Source organism: Nycticebus coucang, chromosome 5 (assembly GCF_027406575.1).
Source record: "Nycticebus coucang isolate mNycCou1 chromosome 5, mNycCou1.pri, whole genome shotgun sequence".
Classification (NCBI taxonomy): Eukaryota; Metazoa; Chordata; class Mammalia; order Primates; family Lorisidae; genus Nycticebus; species Nycticebus coucang.
In genome coordinates this window covers 38,286,075-38,298,970 of record NC_069784.1, presented here as the reverse complement: position 1 = coordinate 38,298,970, position 12,896 = coordinate 38,286,075, and the positions used below count along the sequence as shown (strand labels likewise).

Genomic DNA, 12,896 nt, shown 5'->3' with positions numbered 1-12,896 from the left:
CTTATTACTTTCCATTAATCAGAATACTTTCATCCTCCAGGGCACATTGTTTCCTAGTACCAAGGTATCTGGGAAACTAAATAGGTAGCTAGAAGATGGACATGGAATTAGAATAAAGAGAAGAAATTTTTGAGAAATATTCTACTCTGGCCCATCCCAATTATGGTGGTAAGAACTGAGAACCTTGTATACAAGGGAGGAGAGCTGAAACCTAAAGTAGGAGAATGTAGAGAATTGGGAAATTGAGCTGAGCTAAGACACAGATCACTAGAAGGGGAGAGGCAAATCTTATGTGAACTCTGAGAATGGGTGTAAAAAAATTTGAGCAATGTTGGTCATTGTACATGAAGACTTTTTAAACAGCTACAGTAGTAACATGAAAATGGGGAAGTTCACAATCTTTAAGTGTATATACATTACAAAGAAGTTTTTGTTGAAAGAGTTGTAACAAACATATGGTGGGGGAAAAATACAATGCAACATAAATTAGGTTGAAGATTTGTTGAGCCATAGGAGCACCAAGATAAAGCTCACGGGTAAAAAGAGGAGGTCAGAATAATTGAGGAAGGCTTCACAGTGGGAGGAAGACCCTGGAAGACGTGTACTGTTTGCGTGGGTGACAAAGGTATTCCAGTTGTAGGCAGCAGCATGAACAAAGGCCCAGAGGCAGGAATGAACATAGTATGTGGAAAGTCAAGTGAAGGCACAGCCATGGCTGGAGCAGAGCATGACCCCTGGAGAGGAACAGGAGATAAGGCTGGAGAGGGGCACTGGGGACTGACCAGAGGTGACCCAAGAACCTTGACAGGCTTTCTTTCCTAGGAGGGCAACTTCTCACACTGAACAAAACTTCCATACCATTTGAGGGCTTTCCCACACACCTTACATTCATCCAGTTACTACCCAGTGTGAACTCTCTGGTGCTATATGGAGGCTATTTTCTGAATGAAGGCTTTGCCACACTCCTTACATTGGTAAGGTTTCCTTGCAGTATGTATTCTCTGATGGGCAATAAAAAGTGACCTACAACCAACATTCCTTACATTTATAGAGTTTCTCCCCTGTGTGCAATCTCTGATGCTGAAGGTATGCTGCACTCTTACAAAAGCTTTGTCACACTCCTTACATTCAGAGGGCTTGTCTCCAGTGTGGATCATCAGATGGTGAGTTAAGGCCGTATTGGAACTCAAAGCTTTGTCACACTCCTTACATTCATAGGGCCCTTCTCTGAAGTGGTTTTTCTCATGTACAGTAGAGTCATAGCTGGACTTCAAAGCTTCGCCATGTTCCATACATTTAAAGAGCTTTTCTTCAGCATGACTCATCTGATGCCAAATAAGCTTTGAGTTGTATCTGAAGATTTTCCCACTGCTCTTACATTCATTTATAGAACTTCATTTGACCTAGAAATATCAGATTTGGATTTAGACTAAAAGTCCGCCTCACTTTTAAAATCAAAGTGCTGAGAACTGTTTCTTCAGAGTCCTCCTACTTGTGCTCTGTGCAACTCTTTTTTCAGAGGGCTCCTGCATTACAACTGGTTCTTCATTCATGATCCAGGACTCACCACCTGAACTGATACCTCTCAGAACCTCTGTGTCTCAGGGATCTGGGCCCCATGGTGCTTTCCCTTTCTCTAGCTATGAGATTAGAAGGAGTTTGAGAATTGGAAACGCTACCAAGGAAGCTACATTTACATAATTCTCCAGCATCACCTCCCTGTACAAGGTCCTCTGTGCAGAGTCCAGATTAGCCCACTGATTCTGGGTGAAGTACACAGCCACATCCTTGAAGGTCACTGACTCCTGAGGCCAACAGGAGACACATGACTGACGTCTCCTGGCTTCATGCACTGTCTTCTGGGTTTGGAAAAGCAAGGTCTGGTCACAGAAGGCTGTCAGGACAAGTTCTTTAGGGCAGAAAAGATGATCATGCAGCCATGATAAGGGGATGGACCTGGGCTCTAGACAGCCATGCAGCCATTCTCAGTGGGTTTGGCGAGTCCCAGATACCCAAGCTCTTAGCCAGGGAGGAGTGGGCTGCCATTAGGACCAAGTTTTGGGGAAAGGGTTTGATGTGCTGCCAGTCTCTGGCAGCGAGGAGCCCAGCACTGGGCAGACCTGGTATGCAGAACTCGCTGATAACAAGTTTTCTCCTTTCTTAAAATGTGTACATTTTTTTGACACCCTCTGTATGTGTGTGTATATGTGCACCACAGAAAAAGAAGGAACTCATTTGCAGCAGCTGATGTGGGACCACTGGCTAAATACTAAGTGAAGCATTTCAGGAACATAAAAACAAATACCACATGTTCTAACTTACTCACTAAGCTAAGCTATGGGTATGCTTGGTCATACGGAGTGACATAATGGCCACTAGAGACTCAGAAGGGGGAGAGGGTGAAAGCTAAAACCTTGCCTGTTGGGTACGATGTGCACTAGTTGGGTGATGGATGTACTGAAAGCCCAGACTTCACCACTATGCAATTCATTCATGTAACAAAAAATTGTTTCCCCTAAATCCATTGAAATAAAATTTTAAAATTAAAAAATAAAGATGAAAGAAGACCTAGATAAATAGGAAGATGTTCCATATTCATGGATCAGAGGATCTGTTCTACAGATAGAGTGGAATCCCCATCAAAATCTCACCTGACTTCTTTGCAGAAATTGACAAGCTGATGCAAAAATTTATATGGAAATTCATTTATCAAGACAATGTGATATATAAGGATGGATGTATAGATCAATGGAATGTAGAGGTCAGAAATAAACCCTCACATTTATAGTCAACTGATTTTTGACAAGAGCACCAAGATGATGCAATGGGGAAGGAATAGTCTTTGCAGCAGTGGTGCTGGGGACAACTGGATATCCACAGGAAAAAGATTGACATTGAACCCTACCTCACACCATACACAAAAATCAACTCAAAATGAGTTGAAGACCCAAATGTAAGAGCTAATACTGTAAAACTCTTGGAGGAAAACATAGCTAGAAATCTTTCTGATCTTGGATTAGGCAATGATTTCTTAGCAATGACATCCAAATCACACACAGCAAAAGAAAACACTGGATATCATCAAATTAAAAAACTTTTATGTTTCTTAAAGACATCATCAAGAAAATGAAAAGACAACTAACAATGGGAGAAAAATTTAGCAGTTCATATATCTGATAAGGGATTCACATTTTGAATAGATAAAGAGTGGTTACAAATTAATGATAGAAAGTCAGGTAACCCAATTTAAAAATAGGCAAAAGCTCTGCATGGCTATTTCTCCAGAGAAGATATGCAAATGGCCGAAAAACACAGTGGAAGATATTTATCATCATTGTTCACTGGGGATATGTGAATCAAAATCATAATGGGATATAGCTTCACGCCCACTAGGAAGCTCATATGAGTGTGCAAATAGTAGCAAGTATTGGCAAAGAAATTGGAGAATGTGCAGAAATTTGAACTCTCATACAATGTCAGAATGTAAGATGGTGCAAGCAGTTTGGAAAAGTCTGGCAAATGGTTAAAATAAAATTACTGTATGACACGCAATTCCTTTCCTAGGTATATATTCAAGAGAACTGAAAACATATTTTCACACAAAACTTGTACACAAACATTCATAGCAACTTTATTCAGAATAGCCCAAAAGTCAAAATAATCCAAGTGTCTGTTAACTTATGAATGGATAAAGAAAATGTGGCATATCTGTACAACGGAATATTATTCAGCAATCAAAAGAAAGTACCAATACATGCTGCAACCTAGATGAGGCTTGAAAATATTATGCTAATATAAAGAGGCCAACCACAAAGGACAAGCTAGTGTATAATTCTATTCATGTGAAGTGTCCACGATAGGCAAATCTATGGAGATGGAAAGTATATTAGTGGTTGTTTAGGGCTTGAGAGATGGGGAGGTTGGGAGAGGAGCTGGCTAAGAGGTATGTGGCTTTCTAGAGGGATAATGGAAATGTTCTGAAATTAATTGTGATGGTTACACAACTTTGTGGGTTTACTAAAAGTTTTTATATTTTACACTCTAAATGGGTGAATTATGTGATATGTGAATTATATCTCAATAAAACTGTTTAAAAAAGGACAATAGTAATACATTTGCCTAAAGTTTTTAATACTTAGATAAAGTATATTTTTTAAATACTACAAATAAAATTGTGCTAACCAGAAACTGAGAAAATTGTTGATGTACAAAATACATGATAAAAACAAAGATTAAAAATCCATGGAACATTTAATTTATAAATATTACTCCTCAAATAAATGAGTTTGTATAGGTTTTTTTTAAAAAAATTTAAAACACTCCTCCCAATGAAAACATAGGCAAAGGCCAAGAGCAGGTAATCAAGTGGCGGTAAGTATATATTAATATACATATTAATATATTAAGTAATATCTAAATAGACCTCTGCTTCTAGCCATATGGACTAATTAGCACTAAACTTGGCTTCCTGACTGAAGTTATTTTCAAATATTAGACATTACAGGGATGTGATCCTTGAGAGAAGGAAAACAAATGAGATTGAGTCCTCCCATCACCTTGCTTTCTGGATAGGAGAATCTACCAGACCTCAGTGCAGGAAGGGGGAGCCCCAAGAAGACTGTGGCAGCCTTGCTGAACTGTGGAAACAAAGATCAGAGTTCAGGGAGGCTGAGTAATAGAGATCAGACAAGCATAAGGGGAAAGACTTTCAGAAATCTGGTTAAGAGTCCTCTAGAAGATGATACTTCATGAATTGTATTCATACATAATGTCATAATCTATGTAGAAAATTATGAGGAATCTACAAAAAACTGCTATGTAATAAGAGAATTCAGCAAGTTTGCAGGATACAAAGAAGATAAACAAATGTCTGATAAGCCCCTGAAAAGACGTGCAAATCAAAAGTTTAATCATATCAGAACATCTCACATCCATCAGAATAACTACTGTCAAAAAAGAAAGTGAAGAAATAAATGTTATAGAGGATGTGGTGAAAATGGAACTTTTGTGTACTATTGGTGGGAATGGAAAATGGTACTGCAGCTATGAAAAATAGTGTGGTGGTGTCTCAAAAAATTAAAAATAGAATTACCATATGATTCAGAAATTCCACTTCTGGGTATTTATCCAAAAGAATTTAAAGCAAAGTCTCTAGGAAATACTTGTTCACACATTAATTGTCGGGATTCCCACGGACCCAACCTGGGACAGTGGTCAGCAAGGGAGACGATGCTGGAGAAATAATGAGACTTTACACCCAACGTATCACATTAATCCTGGAAACCTGTAAGGGCATACATTGTTTCATGTGCCAGCCAACTAAAACAGTGCAGCAGACTGTCCTGCTCATTGGGAGTCTTTTTATTGGGTACCATAACAGAGTAATGTGTGGAAGAATGCACAGAAGTCAGTAGTTAGCAGTCAAGGTTAAAAATGAGAGAGGGGAGATTACAGTCCCCAGGAAGGCGGGGTAAACGTAAACAGGGTTATAGGGTAATGGAATATCTGAAGTGGCCAGATAATGTGTGGAGAGAGAGAGAGGGGAGAGCAAGTCTCATCTTCTCAGGCCGACTTCTCAGCTTCTCTAGTCTAAGCTACTAATTGATGGTCTCAGCTCACCTGTGCTGCTGATTTCCCCATGCGGGGATAGTCACATAGAAATTTTCCTGACTGGGCTTCTTATCCTGAGTTGGAAGGCCTATGAGGAATTCAATCTTCCTACCTACCACATCTCCCCAATTTTATTTATTTAAATAGGCCATCTTCAAGTTCAGGAAGGATATTGGAGAAAAGGGGGAGGAAAAGGAATACAAAAGGAATAGTATGACATATGACCACCTTTGTCCATGTTTGAAAGTCTTTGGGACATTGATTGGTTTTTATCTCAAGGGCATTCTCTTGTAAGGTCTTGTTCAGCTCCATGTCCATGCTAACCCTGCATAACAATTTAGTGGGCCTTCCCACTCAGGCCCTTCTGACTTAAGCCAGTCCCCAATTGCCAAAATAGCTTACCTGTATCTGCTGTTAATATCAGCATTATTTATACTAGCTAAAGTGTAAAAGTATAGAGAATGGATAAAAAGATGTGGTATCAAAAATATTAAATACAGTGGAATATTATTCAGCCTTAAAAAAGGAAATGAATTCTGATGCATTATATATAACATGGATGAACCTTGAGGACGTTATGCTGTGTGAAATGAGCCAGTCACAAAAATACTGTTATGACTCACTTATGCGCAGTATCTAGAGTAATCAAATTCATAGATACAGAGAGTAGAATGGTGGTTGCTAGGGCCTGTGAGAAAGAAGGAATGAGGTGTAAGAGAATGTAAGAGAATTTCCGTTTTGTTAGATGAAGAGTTCTGTGTTGGTTGCACAACAGTATGAATATACTTGATGACACTGAACTATACACTTAAAAACGGTTAAGATGGTATATTTGGTGTCATGTATGTTTTACCACCATGAAAAAATAAATTAAAAAAAACAAATTTTAACCATCTCCTGCCCTTTTATGCAGTATACAGTCATATCTTTCAGGGCTAACCAGGTGACTGAGTGACTGAGAAATCAATCACAGGGATTATAAGAGTCCTTGACTTGATATGAACCTTTAATTTTGTTTTTTGTTTTTTTTTTTTTTAAAATGGCAACAAAAATTGTTTTAATTTATTTTTAAATGAACCTTTAATTTTGTTATTGGCAGAAGGATGCTGATGTGATAGTTTTTGCGATACATAAAATAATTTTTAAAGATAAAGATATTACATTTCTTCTGACGATTTATTTTATACCAGAATGCATAGGGAATAAATATGAATAGGGAATATTTTTAAAACAAATATGTGTTACACTCAGATTTTTTTTTCTTTTTTTAGAGACAGAATCTCACTTTGTCACCTTCAATAGAGTGCTGTGGCATCACACAGCTCACAGAAACCTCCAACTCTTGGGATTAGGCGATTCTCTTGCCTCAGCCTCCCGAGTAGCTGGGACCACAGGCGCCCACCACAATGCCTGGCTATTTTTTGTTGCAGTTTGACCGGGGCTGGGTTTGAACCCGCCACTCTCCGTATATGGGGCCGGCCCTCTACCCAATGAGCCACAGGCACTGCCCTACACTCAGATTTTAAATCATAATACTTTTGTTGTGAGTCTTTTGTTAGTGTAGAACTATGTTGATGACTAATAAAGTTAAGATCCACTCCCTTCTTTGGGTTTATCCCTTCTTGCCTGTCAGCTTTTTTTTTTGCAATTAACCCTAAAGCCATTTTCATCTTTAAGTTATAGCACCCTCTACTGAAATGTTAGCAGTGTTACATTATGGCCATTTTTCCTTTGGTGGCTGCTCTTCTTTCAGAAGTAAAAGATCACCTTTAAAATATATCGAAGAGGTAGAATCTTTGCAAATCCAATTTCTATCAAACTGTTCAAAACTTGTTACAAGTGGTCTTGAATTGAAAGATACTACAAAGATAAAAATCAAATGACGTTTAATAAGGACACTCAGTTGTTGAGTATATGTAGCAAAAAGGCATGAAAGAAAAAAAGCAAAAAAGTCCTGTTTTAAAAATAAGTAATAAATATTTTAGAAAGGAAATATACATTTGAATTTTTTCTATGTACAGAGTTAATGGTTAAAATTAATGTCAGGGGAGCAATTTTTTTAGTTGTATAGGTTTTCAGTTTTATTGTTATTTATATGACCCAGATTTCTTCTATTATAGCTATAGAAATTACGGGTATAATTAAATTATTTTCAGTCTCCTTTGACTAGATTGAATTCTCCATGAGAACAGAGATTTTTGTTGGCTTTCTTTACTGCTTTATTCCCTACATAGAGATCTGTGTTTGGCACAAAATAGGCACTCAATAAATACAATTTTTTCCCAACAAATTTTTAATAGTTGAATAAATAAAATATGTGGGAAGAAATGTCTGTTCACACCTGCTTCATATTTTGTAAAACACCAAAGATTTTCATATAAATCCACTTGTAATTAGTCCTTTCTATCTTTTTTTTTGAGGCAGAGTCTCAAGCTGTTGCTCTGGGTAGAGTGTTGTGGTGTCACGGCTCACAGCAACCTCCAGCTCTTGGGCTTAAGCGATACTCTTGCCTCAGCCTCCCAAGTAGCTGGTTCTACAGGCGCCCGCCACAGCACCCAGGCTATTTTTTGTTGTTCTGGTTGTCGTTGTTGAGCTGGCCCGGGCTGGGCTCAAACCCACCAGCCTGGGTGTATGAGGCCAGTGCCCTACCCACTGAGCTGGGTGCCGCCAGTTCTATCTATCTTAATTAAGCCTTTTTCTTCTTAGAACTTGGATCATCATTATTATAACAGGGTACCTAATTCTTCAGTGTTTGGGTCTCTTCTAGTAATACTTCCTATATCTAACATGATTTGAAGGAAATAGTTTATATAGGAGAATGAATGTGGTTTCTCTTCTCTTTAAGTAATCCTATGTAAGTTTTTATTAATATATTAGCAATTTCCCTGTCTTGTCAACAAAGAAAGTGGATAATAACCTTATCTAGAAGGTGTGCTTTCTTTTTGTTTAATGTATGTCATTGTCCTCTGTTGTAATAAAATTCTAGCTTGGATTTTAGTTTTTCCTCTGCCCAGTGGTCGCTGGTTACTGTGCCTGGCTTAGACTTTCCTGACCATTTCCCAGCTACCCTTTGGATTTTTCTGTTTTGAATCTTCTCTCCTGCTTTAAAGGAGGTAAACAAACATGACAAGAACTCCATAGTAAGTGAATTGAATATGTCTCTCACATTCCATATAAACCATGATCAAACATCATAGTTGAAGTGCATATTCTGTGTATGTAGTTGAGAATAACCCTTTTTGTAAATGAGATGCTACTGCCATGTGCCACCTCAGAAATACACAAATCAAGCTTTCTCACAGCATAGGATGTCTTAAAATGAAAGCTGGGCTGCTTTGGAATCACTATGAACTTTTTCAGTAGAATATATTCTACAGGGAGGTAAGAAACCGCATCAGTTTACTCAGTGCCGATTGTACACATTGTACTTTGCCTGTCAGTGCTTTTTCTAAACATGTCCTGTCTAAATAGGAAGAAATGAAGGTATTAGGGGAATTTGGTTTATCCTTCATTTGCCCCTTCTTTCATAAATATGGCACCAAAATAAGCAGAAGAGAGGTATTCTACAGGGAGTTTTAAAAACTGATGCCAACTTCATCTTACCCTGTGATCCTTTCAGGTTAAGGATGTGTCATATACTGAGCTCCCAGTATGCTATTTCCTTCCACTCACCCTTGCAGCCCTTTTCATGCCAGCTTTCTAACTAAATCCTAATCTCTCTTCCCTGATGCTAGCAGTATCAGAGAAAGCATCACAAATAAAGAGAATGCAGGGAAGAAAATTATCTGCTGTAACTTCATTCCTGGCCATCGAACTAGGTGACGATGACCACTGTTTCTGCTGCTCATCATCATCTTGACCACCTTCACTGTACTGAACTGCTGATCAAATAAATGAAAATGTTATAACATTCATTTTGGTTTTGTTTTGTTAGTACAGAGCCAGTTAATTTAGTTAGCCAACTGCCAGGGCAAATAAATCACAGGCAAACCTGAGAAGAGTTCTGGTCTGAGGAAGTCAGCAAGGGCTTTTTAAAGGGTGGTAAGACTTTGCCTATTTAAAGATTAATCTACAGAGAAGTTGCAAACACAATTCAAAGATTAATCTACAGAGAAGTTGCAAACACAATTCAAAGAATACTCGTGTACATTCACCTGGAGATTGCGTCCCAGTTTCACCTACTGTCCCAGTTGCATCCTCTGGGATCACATTGCACTTACTTAGTCTCCTTCATCCCAGAACAGCTTCTCAGTTGTTCCCTGATCTTGGTTATTTTTACATATTTTAAGGTTACATACAGGTTTATTATTCTGTGGAATATCCTCAGCTTTGGCTAACTAGTGTTTCCTCATGATCAGGTCCAGGTTATGCATATTGCTGAGACTATTGCAGAAGTGATGTTCTCTCTCGATCACATCAGGTGGCCCATGATCTTACATCCTGTCAGTAGTGACATTACCTTTGGTCATTTGAGTGAGGTGGTATTTGGTATGTTTCTCTGCTATAAAACTATTCTTCTGACATTTTTAATGTATAATATTTTTGTGGGATAGAGTTTGAAACAAGGTAAGCACGTTTTTCATCCAACTTTCACCTATCGGTATTAGCATGTATTGATATTTCTTGCCTGAATTAATTACTGTTACCATGATGTCCACCAGACAATGATATCCTAATGCCATCCTTCCACCAATGTTTATTAGTTGCATTTAACTATAGAGAAGAATTTTCTGTTATTCCAGTTGTGCGACATCCATGTGGACCAGTGGATTCCTATTTTATTTAACATGCTACTGTCATTTATTTTGATGCCCCAATTATCCTAGATTTAGCAATGAGAACTTCAATCTGACTCTGTGACCTTTCGGCACATCTTCATTTTCTTTGGCACTTTCTGTTGAAACCAGATGTTCTGTGCTCATCCTGTACCTTTGCTGTTCCTGCCCTGGAATCGGCATTTTCTCAGAGTGTCCGAGTTTCTTTTGGAGAATGGTACTTAGAAAGAAAGAGGTGAGAACTGGATATGCTCATTCCTACGTGGATATTATTGCTACGAGGCCCTGTCTATGGACAGAGCTAGGAAATGTACATATGTCCGTGTGCACACATATACACACGCCTCCTTATAGTTCTGTATCTAAAAATATTTATAATCATGAACTCATACCATTAATTACAATCAGATGTTACAGGGTTCATTCTAGCTTAACCATTTTCATATTTGTAACTTGCTTCTCAGTACTTAGCTCTTTTTTTATTAACATTTTATTTTTTATTATTAAATCATCGCTGTGTACATTAATGCAATCATGGGACACCATACACTGGTTTTACATGCCATTTGACACATTTTCATCACACTGGTTAACATAGCCTTCCTGGCATTTTCTTAGCTATTGTGTTCAGACATTTATATTCTACATTTACTGAGTTTCACATGTACCTTCGTAAGATGCACCATAGGTGTAATCCCACCAATCACCCTCCCTTTGCCCATCCTCTGCCCTCTCTCCCCACCCTTTCCTCCTTCCCCCTATTCTTAGGTTATAACTGGGTTATAGCTTTCATATGAAAGCCATAAATTAGTTTCATAGTAGGGCTGAGTACATTGGATACTTTTTCTTCCATTCTTGAGATACTTTACTACGAAGAATATGTTCAGGTCCATCCATGTAAACATGAAAGAGGTAAAGTCTCCATCTTTCTTTAAGGCTGCATAATATTCCATGGTGTACATATACCACAATTTATTAATCCATTCGTGGATCGATGGGCACTTGGGCTTTTTCCATGACTTAGCAATAATGAATTGGGCTGCAATAAGCATTCTGGTACAAATATCTTTGTTATAATGTGATTTTTGGTCTTCTAGGTATATACCTAGTAGAGGAATTATAGGATTGAATGGCAGATCTATTTTTAGATCTCTAAGTGTTCTCCAAACATCTTTCCAAAAGGAACATATTAATTTGCATTCCCACCAGCAGTGTAGTAGTGTTCCCTTTTCTCCACATCCACGCCAACATCTCTGGTCTTGGGATTTTGTGATATGGGATAATCTTACTGCAGTTAGATGATATTGCAAAGTAGTTTTGATTTGCATTTCTCTGATGATTGAGGATGATGAGCATTTTTTTATATGTCTGTAGGCTGTGTGCCTGTCTTCTTCAGGCAAGTTTCTCTTCAAGTCTCTTGCACAGCCTGCGATGGGATCACTTGTTCTTTTCTTGCTTATATGTTTGAGTTCTCTGTAGATTCTTGTTATTAAACCTTTGTCGGAGACATAACCTGCAAATATCTTCTCTTCCTATTCTGAGGGCTGTCTGCTTGCTTTACTTACAGAAGCTTTTTAGTTTGGTCAGGTCTCAGTAGTGTATTTTTGAAGCTGCTTCAATTGCCCTGGGGGGTCCTCCTCATAAAATACTCACCCAGACCGATTTCTTCAAGAATTTTCCCTGCACTCTCTTCTAGTTTTTTATAGTTTCATGTCTTAAGTTTAAATCTTTAATCCAGTGAGAGTCTATCTTAGTTAATAGTGAAAGGTGTGGGTCCAGTTTCAGTCTTCTACAGGTTGCCAGCCAGTTCACCCAGCACCATTTGTTAAATAGGGAATCTTTTCCCCAATGAATGTTTTTAATTGGTTTGTCATAGATCAAATAACGGTAAGTAGCTGGGTTAATCTCTTGGTTCTCTACTCTGTTCCATACATCTACCTCTCTGTTTTGGGGCCAGAACCATGCTGTTTTGATCAGTATCGATTTATAGTATAGTCTGAGGTCCGGTAGCGTGATTCCTCCTGCTTTGTTTTTATTTCTAAGTAATGTCTTGGCTATTCAAGTTTTTTTCTGATTCCATATAAAACGAAGTATTATTTTTTCAAGATCTCTAAAGTATGACAGAGGAGCTTTAATAGGGATTGCATTAAAATTGTATATTGCTTTGGGTAGTATGGACATTTTAACAATGTTGATACTTCCGAGCCACGAGCATGGTATGTTTTTTCATTTGTTAACATTTTCAGCTAATTCTGTTTTTAGAGTTTCATAGTTCTCTTTATAGAGATCTTTCATATCCCTTGTTAGATAAACTCCCAAATATTTTATCTTCCTTGGCACTACTGTGAATGGAATAGTCCTTACCTGTTTTTTCAGCTTGACTATTGTTGGTATATATAAAGGGTACCGATTTATGAATGTTGATTTTGTAACCTGAGGCGCTGCTGTATTCCTTGATCACTTCTAAGAATTTTGTAGTAGAATCCCTGGTGTTTTTCCAGATATACAATC

General features: G+C 38.1%; 1 pseudogene; it reads right to left on the bottom strand.

Annotated features, from left to right (window-relative positions):
- Nucleotides 1-530: 530 nt before the first annotated feature.
- On the bottom strand, nucleotides 531-10,568 carry LOC128585446 (zinc finger protein 621-like; annotated as a pseudogene).
- Between the last annotated feature and the right edge of the window lie 2,328 nt (nucleotides 10,569-12,896).